The following is a 12983-nucleotide window of genomic DNA, read 5'->3' on the forward strand; positions in this document are numbered from 1 at the left end:
TGTCTCTTACAATGGATGTCAATCAGACAAGAAATATCTCTCCCAGTTTTTCTCAACCTTGGAAGCTTGAAGATGAGTGGACTTCCAACTCCCACAATTCCTCAGCCAGCCAATCATGTTTCCACACATCACAGCAAGCCAGCAATGCATTGTGGCTACTTGGAGATGGGCGGACTTCAACTCCCAGAATTCCTCAGCCAGCCATGCACTGTGGCCACTCAAAAATGGCTGGACTTCAACTCCCAGCATTCCCTAGACAGCTATGCATTGTGGCTACTTGAAGATGGCTGGGCCAACTCCCAGAATTCCTCAGCTAGCCATGGACCACGGCCACTCAAAGAAAATTGGACTTCAGCTCCCAGAATTCCACAGCCAGCCATGCAGCATGGCTTCTTGAAGAAGGGTGGACTTCAACTCCCAGAATTCCACAGCCAGCCATGCAGCATGGCTTCTTGAAGATGGGTGGACTTCGACTCCCAGAATTCCACAGCCAGCCATGCAGCATGGCCTCTTGAAGAAGGGTGGACTTCAACTCCCAGCATTCCCTAGACAGCCAAGCATTGTGGCTACTTGAGGATGGATGGACTCCAACTCCCAGAATTCCTCAGCTGGCCAGTCATGGTTGCACGCATCAGCCAGTTCCCAAGGGAGAGAAACACTTTGTGCCTAAAAGAAAAACATGTCAAATCCTGTGAGGAGGAAGGATACTTGATGCAAAAGAAGTGTTTGCACGCAATAGTCTCTTTTGCAGCCAGGACTCTCTCTCTCTTGTTCAACAAAGTCGCCCTTCCTTTTCCAATCAAAAGGCGGAACAATTGGCTTCCTCTTAAGAGGTCTGTATATGCATATGGACACGTATCAGCACGGGCACCCAGATATTTTATTTGCAGAATAAAATTACTTGCCAATTTGAGTGGGCCAAACTGCAATTTTAAGCGTGTGAACCTGCAAGCAGCAAATTGTGGGTGTGTATTTGTCTGTGTGTCTGGCAATTCCTAACGCACAGGCTCAGGTGTTTTTAGAGGATGGCTGTAATACAAAAGGGCAAAGTAGCAAGAGAAGGAAGGAGGGAGGGAGGGAGGGAGGGAGGGAGGGAGGGAGGAAGGAAGGAAGGAAGGAAGGGAGAGAGGCAGGGACAGACAAAGTAGGGAGGGAGGAGGGAGAGAGGAAGGAAGAAGGAAGGGAGGGGGAGATGCAGGAACTCAAGGAGAGGAAGGAAGGAGAGTAAAAGAAAGAAGGGAGGAAATGGGAAGAAGGGAGGAAGATCAGGAAGGGAAGGAGAGAGGCAGGGACTGAAGGAGGGAGAGAGAGGGAGGAAAGAAGGAGAGTAAAAGAAAGAAGGAAGGAAATGGGAAGAAGGAAGGAAGATCAGGAAGGGAAGGAGAGAGGCAGGGACTGAAGGAGGGAGAGAGAGGAAGGAAGGAGAGTAAAAGAAAGAAGGGAGGAAATGGGAAGAAGGGAGGAAGATCAGGAAGGGAAGGAGAGAGGCAGGGACTGAAGGAGGGAGAGAGAGGGAGGAAGAAGGAGAGTAAAAGAAAGAAGGAAGGAAATGGGAAGAAGGAAGGAAGATCAGGAAGGGAAGGAGAGAGGCAGGGACTGAAGGAGGGAGAGAGAGGAAGGAAGGAGAGTAAAAGAAAGAAGGAAGGAAATGGGAAGAAGGAAGGAAGATCAGGAAGGGAAGGAGAGAGGCAGGGACTGAAGGAGGGAGAGAGAGGAAAGAAGGAAGGAGATGAAAAGAAAGAAGGAAGGAAATGGTAAAAAGGAAGGAATGAAATGGAAGAAAGGAAGGAGGGGGAGGGAGGAGAGAGGCAGGGACTGAGGAAGTAGAGGGGGAGGAAGGAGAGAGAGAGGAAAGAAGGAAAGTAGGAAAGAAGGAAGATCAGGAAGGGAAGGAGAGAGGCAGGGACTGAAGGAGGGAGAGAGAGGGAGGAAGGGAGGAAGGAGAGTAAAAGAAAGAAGGAAGGAAATGGGAAGAAGGAAGGAAGATCAGGAAGGGAAGGAGAGAGGCAGGAACAGAAGGAGGGAGGGAGGAGGGAGGGAGATGAAAGGAAGAAGGAAGGAAATGGTAAAAAGGAAGGAAATAGAAGGAAGGAAGGGAAATGGAAGAAAGGAAGGAGGGGGAGGGAGGAGAGAGGCAGGGACTGAGGAAGTAGGGGGAGGAAGGGAGAGAGAGAGGAAAGAAGGAAAGTAGGAAAGAAGGAAGATCAGGAAGGGAAGGAGAGATGCAGAGACTGAGGGAGGGAGAGAGAGGAAGGAAGAAGGAAGGAAGGAGATGAAAAGAAAGAAGGAAGGAAATGGGAAGAAGGAAGGAAGATCAGGAAGGGAAGGAGAGAGGCAGGAACAGAAGGAGGGTGGGAGGAAGGAGGGAGATGAAAAGGAAGAAGGAAGGAAATGGTAAAAAGGAAGGAAATAGAAGGAAGGAAGGGAAATGGAAGAAAGGAAGGAGGGGGAGGGAGGAGAGAGGCAGGGACTGAGGAAGTAGGGGGAGGAAGGGAGAGAGAGAGGAAAGAAGGAAAGAAGGAAAGAAGGAAAGAAGGAAGATCAGGAAGGGAAGGAGAGATGCAGAGACTGAGGGAGGGAGAGAGAGGAAGGAAGGAAGGAAGGAGATGAAAAGAAAGAAGGAAGGAAATGGGAAGAAGGAAGGAAGATCAGGAAGGGAAGGAGAGAGGGAGGAAATGAGGGAGAGAGAGAGGAAAAGAGGGGGAGGGAAGAAAGGAAGGACAATGAGAAGAAAGAAGCAAGGAAATGGGAAGAAGGAAGGAATTAGAAGGAAGGAAAGAAAAGGAAGGAAGGTTTATCTAATTTAGAACAAAGAGGCACTCAAAAAATCTCAGAGATTGAGCAATTTCTGTACAGCATCTCCATTTTATTACATCTAATTAATATCTTGCACTGGTTCCAAACCACTCACTTTATTTCAATAGGTGACTCAGCTCTCACATTAAGCCTTCCTAGTTAAGTAGAATAATGTTTGCCAGATTCGGCCTAGATGGGTGGAGTTACATATCCCATCATTCTTGAATAGATCGGCCAATGCAGCCTGGAAATTCATACCTGAGTGGGCAAATTTGGGGCATTGGAGAGGGAACCTCAGGGTTCAAAAGATTTCATGGCCGTTTTTTACCATTACAATATTTCATTACAATTTTAGACACAAGCCTCCTGCTCTGAATAGAAAAAGTCAGACCAACTAAACAGATACCTCTAAGGGCTTAGAAGGAGAGCCATTGCTCTTCTCTTCGCCATCTAACCCTGGCTAGTGGTAACAGAATGACAAAGTTGGAAGGGACCTTGGAGGTCTTCTAGTCCAGCCCCCTGCTCAAGCAGGAAACCCTTACAGAATTACAGAATAACAGAGTTGGAAGGGACCTCGGAGGTCTTCTAGTCCAGCCCCCTGCTCAAGGAGGAGACCCTTACAGAATAACAGAGTTGGAAGGGATCTCAGAGGTCTTCTAGTCCAGCCCCCTGCTCAAGCAGGAAACCCTTACAGAATTACAGAATAACAGAGTTGGAAGGGGCCTTGGAGGTCTTCTAGTCCAGCCCCCTGCTCAAGCAGGAGACCCTTACAGAATTACAGAATAACAGAGTTGGAAGGGACCTCGGAGATCTTCTAGTCCGGCCCCCTGCTCAAGGAGGAGACCCTTACAGAATAACAGAATTGGAAGGGATCTCAGAGGTCTTCTAGTCCAGCCCCCTGCTCAAGCAGGAGACCCTTACAGAATGATAGAATAACAGAGTTGGAAGGGACCTTGGAGGTCTTCTAGTCTAACCTCTTGCTCCTGCTAAATTATGATGATAAATGATGATGATGAATGAAAGGATTGCTGAAAGGATAGAATCTTGAAAAAATGCTTGAAAGGATGCATTCTTGGAATTTTGGATGCAATTCTGAAAGAATCTTGAAATAATCTTGAAAAGATATTTGTTTGTTTTGGTAGTTATTTAGTTATTTAGTTGTTATTTAGTTATTTAGTTATTTAGTTATTTAGTTATTTAGTTATTTAGTTATTTAGTTATTTAGTTATTTAGTTATATAGTTATATAGTTATTTAGTTATTTAGTTATTTAGTTATATAGTTATATAGTTATATAGTTATATAGTTATATAGTTATATAGTTATATAGTTATATAGTTATATAGTTATATAGTTATATAGTTATATAGTTATATAGTTATATAGTTATATAGTTATATAGTTATTTAGTTATTTAGTTATTTAGTTATTTAGTTATTTAATTTACATTGCCACTTATTCGCCCGTGGCAACTCAAGGCAGCTTACAGAATATAAAACCACGTTTAAAACAATAAAACTAACAAAAAGAACCAAATAAATTAATATAGTACAATATAACAAAATCACCTCCCACCTCCAGCAACAGCCGATCACATGAGCCGTTGACTGGGCTCCATCTCACTCTGAGTTCCCCAGGCCCGCTGGCAGAAACAGGTCTTCAGCACCTTCTGGAAGAGAATTATAGTGGGAGCCCTTCTAATCTCTAGGAGAGGGGATGATTGTTCCGGAGAGAGGGAGCCACCACAGAGAAGGCCCTTCTTCTGGGTTCCACCAATTGTATCTCCCTCGGGAATGGGATTCTCAGCATTCCCTGCCTTCCCGCTCCGATGGGTTGGGTAGATGCGACCGGCAAGAGACGGTCCCTCAGATCACCTGGTCCCCAGCCATGAAGGGCTTTAAAGGTGACAACCAGCACCTTGAATTGCACCCGAAAGCAAATCGGCAGCCAATGCAGTTCCCGCAGGAGAGGTGATACTTGTGCACACCGGGGTCTACACAAAACCATGCGGGCCACTGCATTTTGCACCAACTGGAGCTTCCGGATGCTCTTCAAGGGCAGCCCCCCTGTAGAGCGCATTGCAATAGTCAAGATGGGAAGTACTGTATTTTCGGAGTATAAGATGCACCTTAGCTTTTGGGGAGGAAATAGGGGAAAATTCTGCTTACCAGGTATTCATTTTTATTCCCATAGCACCAGAAAAGCAAGTGAACACAATAGTATAATAAAATGACCCTTTTTGCCACTTTTTTTTTTCTTTCCCCAGGAACATCTTAATAAGCTTAACTAGATCTGGGCAATCAGACAAAAGCAATTCACACCGCGTAAAATGTAACAAAGCTGAATCAACAAACCAGCCCAGCGCTTGCCTAAAGGAAACCATTGAGAAAACTCAGATAGCCAATAGGAAAAATCCCTGCCTTGCCCTTAAAGAGATTACTGTATTTTTCAGAGTATAAGACGCACCGGCGTATAAGACGCACCAAGGTTTTGAAAAGGCAAATTAAAAAAAAGTTTTTGCACTCTGCAAACCTCCCAAAAATGGCCCGTTTTTTTGCAAAAACAGGTCTGTTTTCGTTTTTAAAAAAGTGCATGGATAGCCTTTAGGAAGCCGATAGAGTGTTCCTGAGGGTTGGGGGGTAAAATTAAGCAAAAAACGGGCCACTTTTTGCTCATTTCTGCCCTCCCCAGCCCCCCAGGAGCTCTCTAAAAGATTCCTAGAGGCTCTGCATGGCCATTTTGGTGAATGGGGCGGGGTTTCGGGAGGCAAAAAATGCTGTATTCAGTGTGTAAGACGCACCCAGATTTTCAGCCTCTTTTTTGAGAGAAAAGGTGCGCCTTATACTCCAAAAAATACGGTACCCCCAAAAGAATAGAAATTACGTAATCACAGGAACTTTCTTTCTTGCCCTTGGGAGGATTATCTCCCCAAAATAGAAACTGGACGAAAGAAGTACCGCTTAAGGCAGTGTTCAAATCTTTCGTCCTCGGCTTCTCCCAGCTGGAACAAACCAGGAAATTTTTCCAACACTATGCTGCAGTAAAAATATCCAAAGCTTTTTTCAGTCCTAATGAGGTGCTAATGATTTTCTATGCTTTGCCTGAGAAGTTCGCTTCACTCCTTAGCACCTCATTAGGGCTGGAAAAAAGCTTCCAAAAAGCTACATTCGGAGTATAAGACGCACCCAAATCTCCACCCTCTTTTAGGGGGCGAAAGGTGCGTCTTATACTCTGAAAAATGCGGTAACTAAGGCATGAGTGACTGTGAGTAGGGACTGTTGGTCCAGGAAAGCGTATAACAGGCACAACACCCGCAATTGTGCAAAGGCCCTCCTGGCCACCACCACCATCTACTCTTCGAGCAGGAGTCGTGAGTCTAGGAAAAACCCCAGATTATGCACAGGGTCTATTTGGAGTTATGTCCCCCCCAAAAAAGGGCACAAAATGTGTGTTTCTGGGTGCAATTCAGGGTGCTGCTTATCATCTTTAAAGGCATCTCTGTGGTTTGAGACTACATGACCTGAAGAACCAGCTTCTTCCAGCCATTTTTTTTCTTTTCTTTTTTTAAAAATATTTTTATTAGACAGTTTTTTCCCCATTTTTTAAAAACATAAATATCATCTTTGCAACATTTATACATCGTTAAGCATCCATTATACTCATTTTATCCATACATGTATACCTTTATCTATCTATCTGTCTGTCTGTCTGTCTGTCTATCTATCTCTCTATCTATCTATCTATCTATCTATCATCTATCATCTATCATCTATCATCTATCTATCATCTATCATCTATCTATCTATCATCTATCAACCTACCTATCTATCTATCTATCTATCTATCAATCAACCTATCTATCTATCAACTATCTATCTATCTATCTATCTATCATCTATCTATCTATCTATCTATCTATCTATCTATCTATCATCTATCTATCATCTATCTCTATCTATCTATCTATCTATCTATCTATCTATCTATCATCTATCTATCTATCTATCTATCTATCTATCTATCTATCTATCTATCTATCATCTATCTATCTATCTATCTATCTATCTATCTCTATCTATCTATCTATCTATCTATCTATCTATCTAACATCTATCTATCTATCTATCTATCTATCTATCTATCATCTATCTATCTATCTATCTATCTATCTATCTATCTATCTATCATCTATCTATCATCTATAGCAGTAGACTTATATACCGCTTCATAGGGCTTTCAGCCCTCTCTAAGCGGTTTACAGAGAGTCAGCATATTGCCCCCAACAATCTGGGTCCTCATTTTACCCACCTCGGAAGGATGGAAGGCTGAGTCAACCCTGAGCCGGTGGGATTTGAACCGCTGAACTGCTGATCTAGCAGTAGCTTGCAGTGCTGCATTTAACCACTGTGCCACCTTGGCTCCTATCTATCCCTATCTATCTATCTATCTATCTATCTATCTATCTATCTATCTATCTATCTATCTATCATCTATCATCTATCTATCTATCATCTATCAACCTATCTATCTATCTATCTATCTATCTATCAATCAATCAACCTATCTATCTATCAACTATCTATCTATCTATCTATCTATCTATCTATCTATCTATCTATCTATCTATCATCTATCTATCTATCTATCTATCATCTATCTATCATCTATCTATCTATCTATCATCTATCTATCATCTATCTATCTATCTATCATCTATCTATCATCTATCTCTATCTATCTATCTATCTATCTAACATCTATCTATCTATCTATCTATCTATCTATCTATCTATCTATCTATCATCTATCTATCATCTATCCCTATCTATCTATCTATCTATCTATCTATCTATCTATCTATCTATCTATCTATCTATCTATCTATCTAACATCTATCTATCTAGCATCTATCTATCTGTCTATTTTTACACATTTTTCATCTACTCATATAGTTATACTTATATTTCTTCTATTTCTATTAGTCTCTCCATGTACTTATTTCTATACATCTTATATCCTTCTATGGGTTCACCGACAAATCCGCGCTCGACAAAACCGCGCCGACAAAACCGCGGGGAGAAAAGCGTGAGTTCTAAATCGCGCCGACGAATGAGCACAGAAGCGCGCCGACAACAGTGTGCCGACAGAAGCGCACTCTAAACCTAACCCTAACCCTAACCGTAACCCTAACCCTAACCTTCACCGTAATGGTACTTCTGTCGGCACTCTTTTGTCGGCGCACCTTTCTGGGTGCGCTGTCGATGTCGTGGTTTTATTGCTGCGGTTTTGTCGGCGCGCTGTTGTCGGGCGCGCATTTGTCGGGTCACACCTTCTATGTACATGTTTCTCTTATATATCTTGTTCAGTCCTATTTTATATACAGTCCATCTCACATTTTCCCCCCTCTTGTTAATTCTGCGGTTTCATGATTATTTTCCAATTTCTTAAAACTTTTTTTTACCCACCCCCCCTTTATTTTTATTTTATCAGTTTCATATATACATCCACAATTATATGATCTCATAACTGTTATTAATAATATGTATTTATAACAATTTTTCCCTACAGTTGACAATATATTTGAAGATTGCTTTTTTAGCATCCCATAGATCCATCTTATCTTACAACGGTCCTACTTCTTCTTCCCTCCCTCCCTCTTTCCTTCCCTCGTTTCTTCTCTCCTACTCCCCTTCCTTCCCTCCCTCCTTCCCCTTCCCTCCTTCTCTCCTTCCTTCCCCCCTTCCTTCTCTCCTACATTCCCTCCTTCCTTCCCTCCTTTCTTCTCTCCTTCTCTCCTTCCCCCCCCTTTATTTCTATCTTGATTCTTTGCATCGTTTCTCTAGCCATTTGTACCATAAATTCCATACTGAGTAAAAGATTCTTCTTTATCTTTTATTTATTTTGTGAGTCTGTCCATTTCAGCGCATTTCTTCCCACCGTTTCTATCCACCCAGTATGGTCCCGGATGCTTCCCAGCTTTCTGCTGCTGCTGCTGCTTTTCCTTCTGCAGAAAAAGCTCAGCTGGGGAACGCCTGGCAAAACTGACCAAATGAAGATGCCCCAGAGCTGGCAGCTCAGTCAGTGCCCCCTGCTGCCCTCTAGCAGCCGTCTGGACTCCGCACGCCGTGTAATTACACTCCGGGAGCGTCATAACGGGCGATGCCCGCTCTCCGCCTCTGCCAGGAAAATGTCACCCAGCACTGAAGCATCTGACTTTCGCGGTGGAGACATCAGCCGCTTCTGGCTTTCTCTTCTGCTGATGCGGCTTCGAAAGCCGCTGCTGCCTTTCCAATCGGCTGAACTGCCCTGACCTCATTCCTCAGTCTGCAGGGTAGAATCCAGACTGCCAAGTCCGATGCCCAGCAGGGAGAGAAGTTCCATGAATCAATTGGACAGCAGCCGTCAGAAACAGCCATAAAATGACAAGAGGAATGAGGCCAGGGACGGGCTGGCTGGCTGGCTGGCTGGCTGGAGAAGGGAGCCCTGACTGGTGTCAAGTAAGGATAACAGAATAACAAGAGTTGGATGGGACCATTTAGGTCATCTAGTCCAACCCTCCACCCAAGCAGGAGACCCTTACACCAGTGATGGTGAACCTTTTGGGCACCGGGTGCCAAAACCGGAATACACGCCAAAGTGCCGAAAACAGAATGCACGCGTGCCAGAGCACTGGAAACCCAAAGACCAGCTGGCCAGAGGGCATGCCCATGCTGGCCAGGTGGTCTTGGGATTTCCGGCACTCCAATGCTCTTGAAGACCAGCTGGTGACGGTGCACGTGCCCACAGAGATAGCACTGTGTGCCACCTCTGGCACACATGCCATAGATTCGCCATCACGACCCTACACCATTTCCGACAGAGGGCAGTCCAGGCTCTTCTTGAAAGCCTCCAGGGATGAAGCTCCCACAACTTCCGAAGGGAACTTCTCTTCCATGGGTTGATGGTTCTCACTGTCAGGAAATCCCTCCTTATTTCCAGGTTGAAATCTCTCCTTGGTCAGTTTCCATCCATTCTTCCTTGTCTGGCCTTCGGGTGCCTTGGAGAATAGGTTGACCCACTCTTTAACAGATTAACAGAGTTGGAAGGGACCTTGTAGGTCATCTAGTCCAACCCTCTACCCAAGCAGGAGACCCTACACCCTTTCTGACAGATGGCAGCCCAGTGTCTTCTTGAAAGCCTCCAGGGATGAAGCTCCCACAACTTCCAAAGGAAACTTCCATCGGTTGATTGTTCTCACTGTCAGAAAATTCTTCCTTATTTCCAGGTTGAATCTCTCCTTGGTCAGTTTCCATCCATTATTCCTTGTCTGGCCTTCAGGTGCTTTGGGAAATAGCTTGACCCCCTTCCTCTCTGTGGCAACCCTTCAAATATTGGAAGATGCTCTCCTGTCTCCCTTGGTCCTTCTCTTCACTAGACTAGCCAGGCCCACTTTCTGCAACTGTTCTTCATATACATGATAGAGAGTTGAATAGATAAATGTAGATAAATTAACAGATTAACAGAGTTGGAAGGGACCTTGCAGGTCATCTAGTCCACCCCACACCCCCCCCCCGCCCAAGCAGGAGATCCTACACCATTTCTGACCGATGGCAGTCCAGGCTCTTCTTGAAAGCCTCCAGGGATGAAGCTCCCACAACTTCCGGAGGCAACTTCTGTTCCATCGGTTGATTGGTCTCACTATCATTAAATTCCTCCTTATTTCTAGGTTGAATCTCTCCTTGGTCAGTTTCCATCCATTATTCCTTGTCTGGCCTTCGCGAGCTTTGGAAAATAGGTAGGAGAATGTCATGGACAGATGAGTATCTATGGAGATTCTCAGTCCAGAGACCCTATACTATTTCAGACAAGAAGCTGTCCAATCTCCTCTTAAAAACCTTTAATGTTGGAGCACCCACAATTTCTGGTGCCAAATAGTTCCACAGGTTAATTGTCCTCACCAGCGACGTGCGGTGAGGTTTATGGCTGGTGAGGCACTGACACAATGGTGGATTTCAAAATTTTTTAGACTTGTGGACTTCAACTCCCAGAATTCCACAGCCAGGCATGCTCAGTTTCGATTTAAAACAATATCATTTGTTTTTCTCCTTTGCGAAAAAGTTTCCTTCATTCTTTTTCTTCTCCCTCCCCCCTCTCTCAAACAGACACACCCACACAGAGAAGTTGGATTGGACTATCTCCTTCCCTCTCTCACTCACTCTCTCTCAAACAAACACAAACACAGAAGTTGGATTGGAGCCGATCTGAGCCTTTGATTGCAGGTGGAGCCATGTTGCCTTTTCATACTTGTAATCAGTGAAGCTGGGCTTATATAGTTTTATCCAGGTGTGTGTGTGTGTGTGTGTGTGTGTGTGTCAGGCTGAGCTAGTTGCTGCCAGAGTCACCATGGATGACTCTAAAAAAGCGCCCTCTACAGAAGGCAGAAGAACAACGTGCCGCACCTACGTCAGGAATTTTTACGCTTTTAACCCTTACTTAACTCTGCTCGAGTGATCATAAAACGCCTAAAGTCAGACTAGATGAGGCACGTCGTTCTCCTGCCTCCTCCTGTAGAGGGCGCTTTTTAGAAGCTTTTTTAAACAGTTAAGACTAAGCAGAGTCATCCACTGTGACTCTGGGAGCAACTAGCTCAGCCTGACCTCAGCTCTTGCCTTTTTCCTTTTACATTTTTTCTTTTCTTTTCATGATGACAGTGGTGAGGCTCTGCCTCGCCTGACTGCACGTCTCTCACTCCTCACTGTCAGGAAATGTCTCCTTAGTTCCAGGTTGCTTCTCTCCTTTATTAGTTTCCATCCCTTGCTTCTTGTCCGGCCTACGGGTGCTTTGGAGAACAAGTTCTCCTCTTCTTCTTAGATATTGGAACACTTATGGTTGATGCAGACTTTTAAGAACCACTTTCTAGAACAAGCTGCACAACCATCCCCAGGATGGTTGGAACAATCCCCAGGAGATGGTGAGTTCTAGTCCCGCCTTAGGCATGAGAGCCAACTGGATAACTTCAGAGCAATCACCAGGAGAGGATGAGTTCTAGTTCTGCCCTAGCCATGAAAGCTAGCTGGTTGACTTAGGTCAGCCACTGTCTCAGCCCAACCCATCTCATTGGATTATTGTTGTAGGGAAGATAGGAAGAAGGTGTATTATTTATGTTCACTGCTCAGTGATAATAAGAGGGGAATATAAATAAATAACAAAATAAATAAATGGTATAGGCTCTCCTGTTTGAACAGGGGGCTGGATTAGAGGACTTCCAAAGTCTCTTCTCTTCTCTTCCATATTTATTATTCTGTTCTCTTCTCTTCTGCTCCGTTCCATACCTTCTTTTCTATTCCATTCTATCCCCTCTTATGCCACCCCATCCTAATATTCTATTCTATTCCATTCCATTTTTTCTTTTCTATTCTATTCTATCCCCTCCCCTCCTAATATTCTATTCTATTCGCTATTCTGTATTCCATTCCATCCCCTATTCTGTTCTGTTCTGTTCCATTCCGTTCTCTATTCTATTCTGTTCTGTTCTATTCTTTACTCTGCATTCCATTCCCTAATCTGTTCTGTTTTGTTCTGTGGGAAGTTATCATCCAGCCCTCTCCCAGTAAAATGAAATATCCTAGGAAATATTGAAAAGGCAGACTATTTCTCTGGATGTGAGGAGAAAGAAACATGTTTTAAAAGACAGAATAGTTGCCTGTAGCTTCCTGCCCATCCCCACTGTTAATGGGCCAGGCTAGTCCACTTTACATAATAAAGACCTCTCCACTGCAGCCCCAGGGGGGGATGAGAGTAAAGGCATGATAATATTGGCCCTTTACTCAACTGACCACATGGCATCTGAGAAGTCATCCATACCTGGATTCAAAACACAGCCTAGAGAGTAGCCCCTGCACGGCCCCATGGGAGTCTGACAACCAATCAGAATACATTTCTTACACAGGAACAGGAAACAGAGAGGTGGGACTAAACAGGGTATAAAAAGCCTAGCAAGCCCCTCCCTCAACCTTTCTCTTCTTCTCCACCAACATGGAAGTATGTGATCCCCTTTTCTGTTCAGGAGCTCAAGCCATGTGGTCCTGTCCACCAATAAACCATCTTTCCAAGCAGCCTCCATGTCTCCAGTATCTTTTTCCCCACTTGGAGCTGAACCCAGAAGGACGTTTCTTTCATCAATTCCGTTCCATTCCGTTCTCTATTTTA

This window comes from Thamnophis sirtalis, unplaced genomic scaffold, assembly GCF_051295495.1.
Source record: "Thamnophis sirtalis isolate CommonGarterSnake01/CBP01778 unplaced genomic scaffold, rThaSir2_p1.2 scaffold_7, whole genome shotgun sequence".
NCBI lineage: Eukaryota > Metazoa > Chordata > Lepidosauria > Squamata > Natricidae > Thamnophis > Thamnophis sirtalis.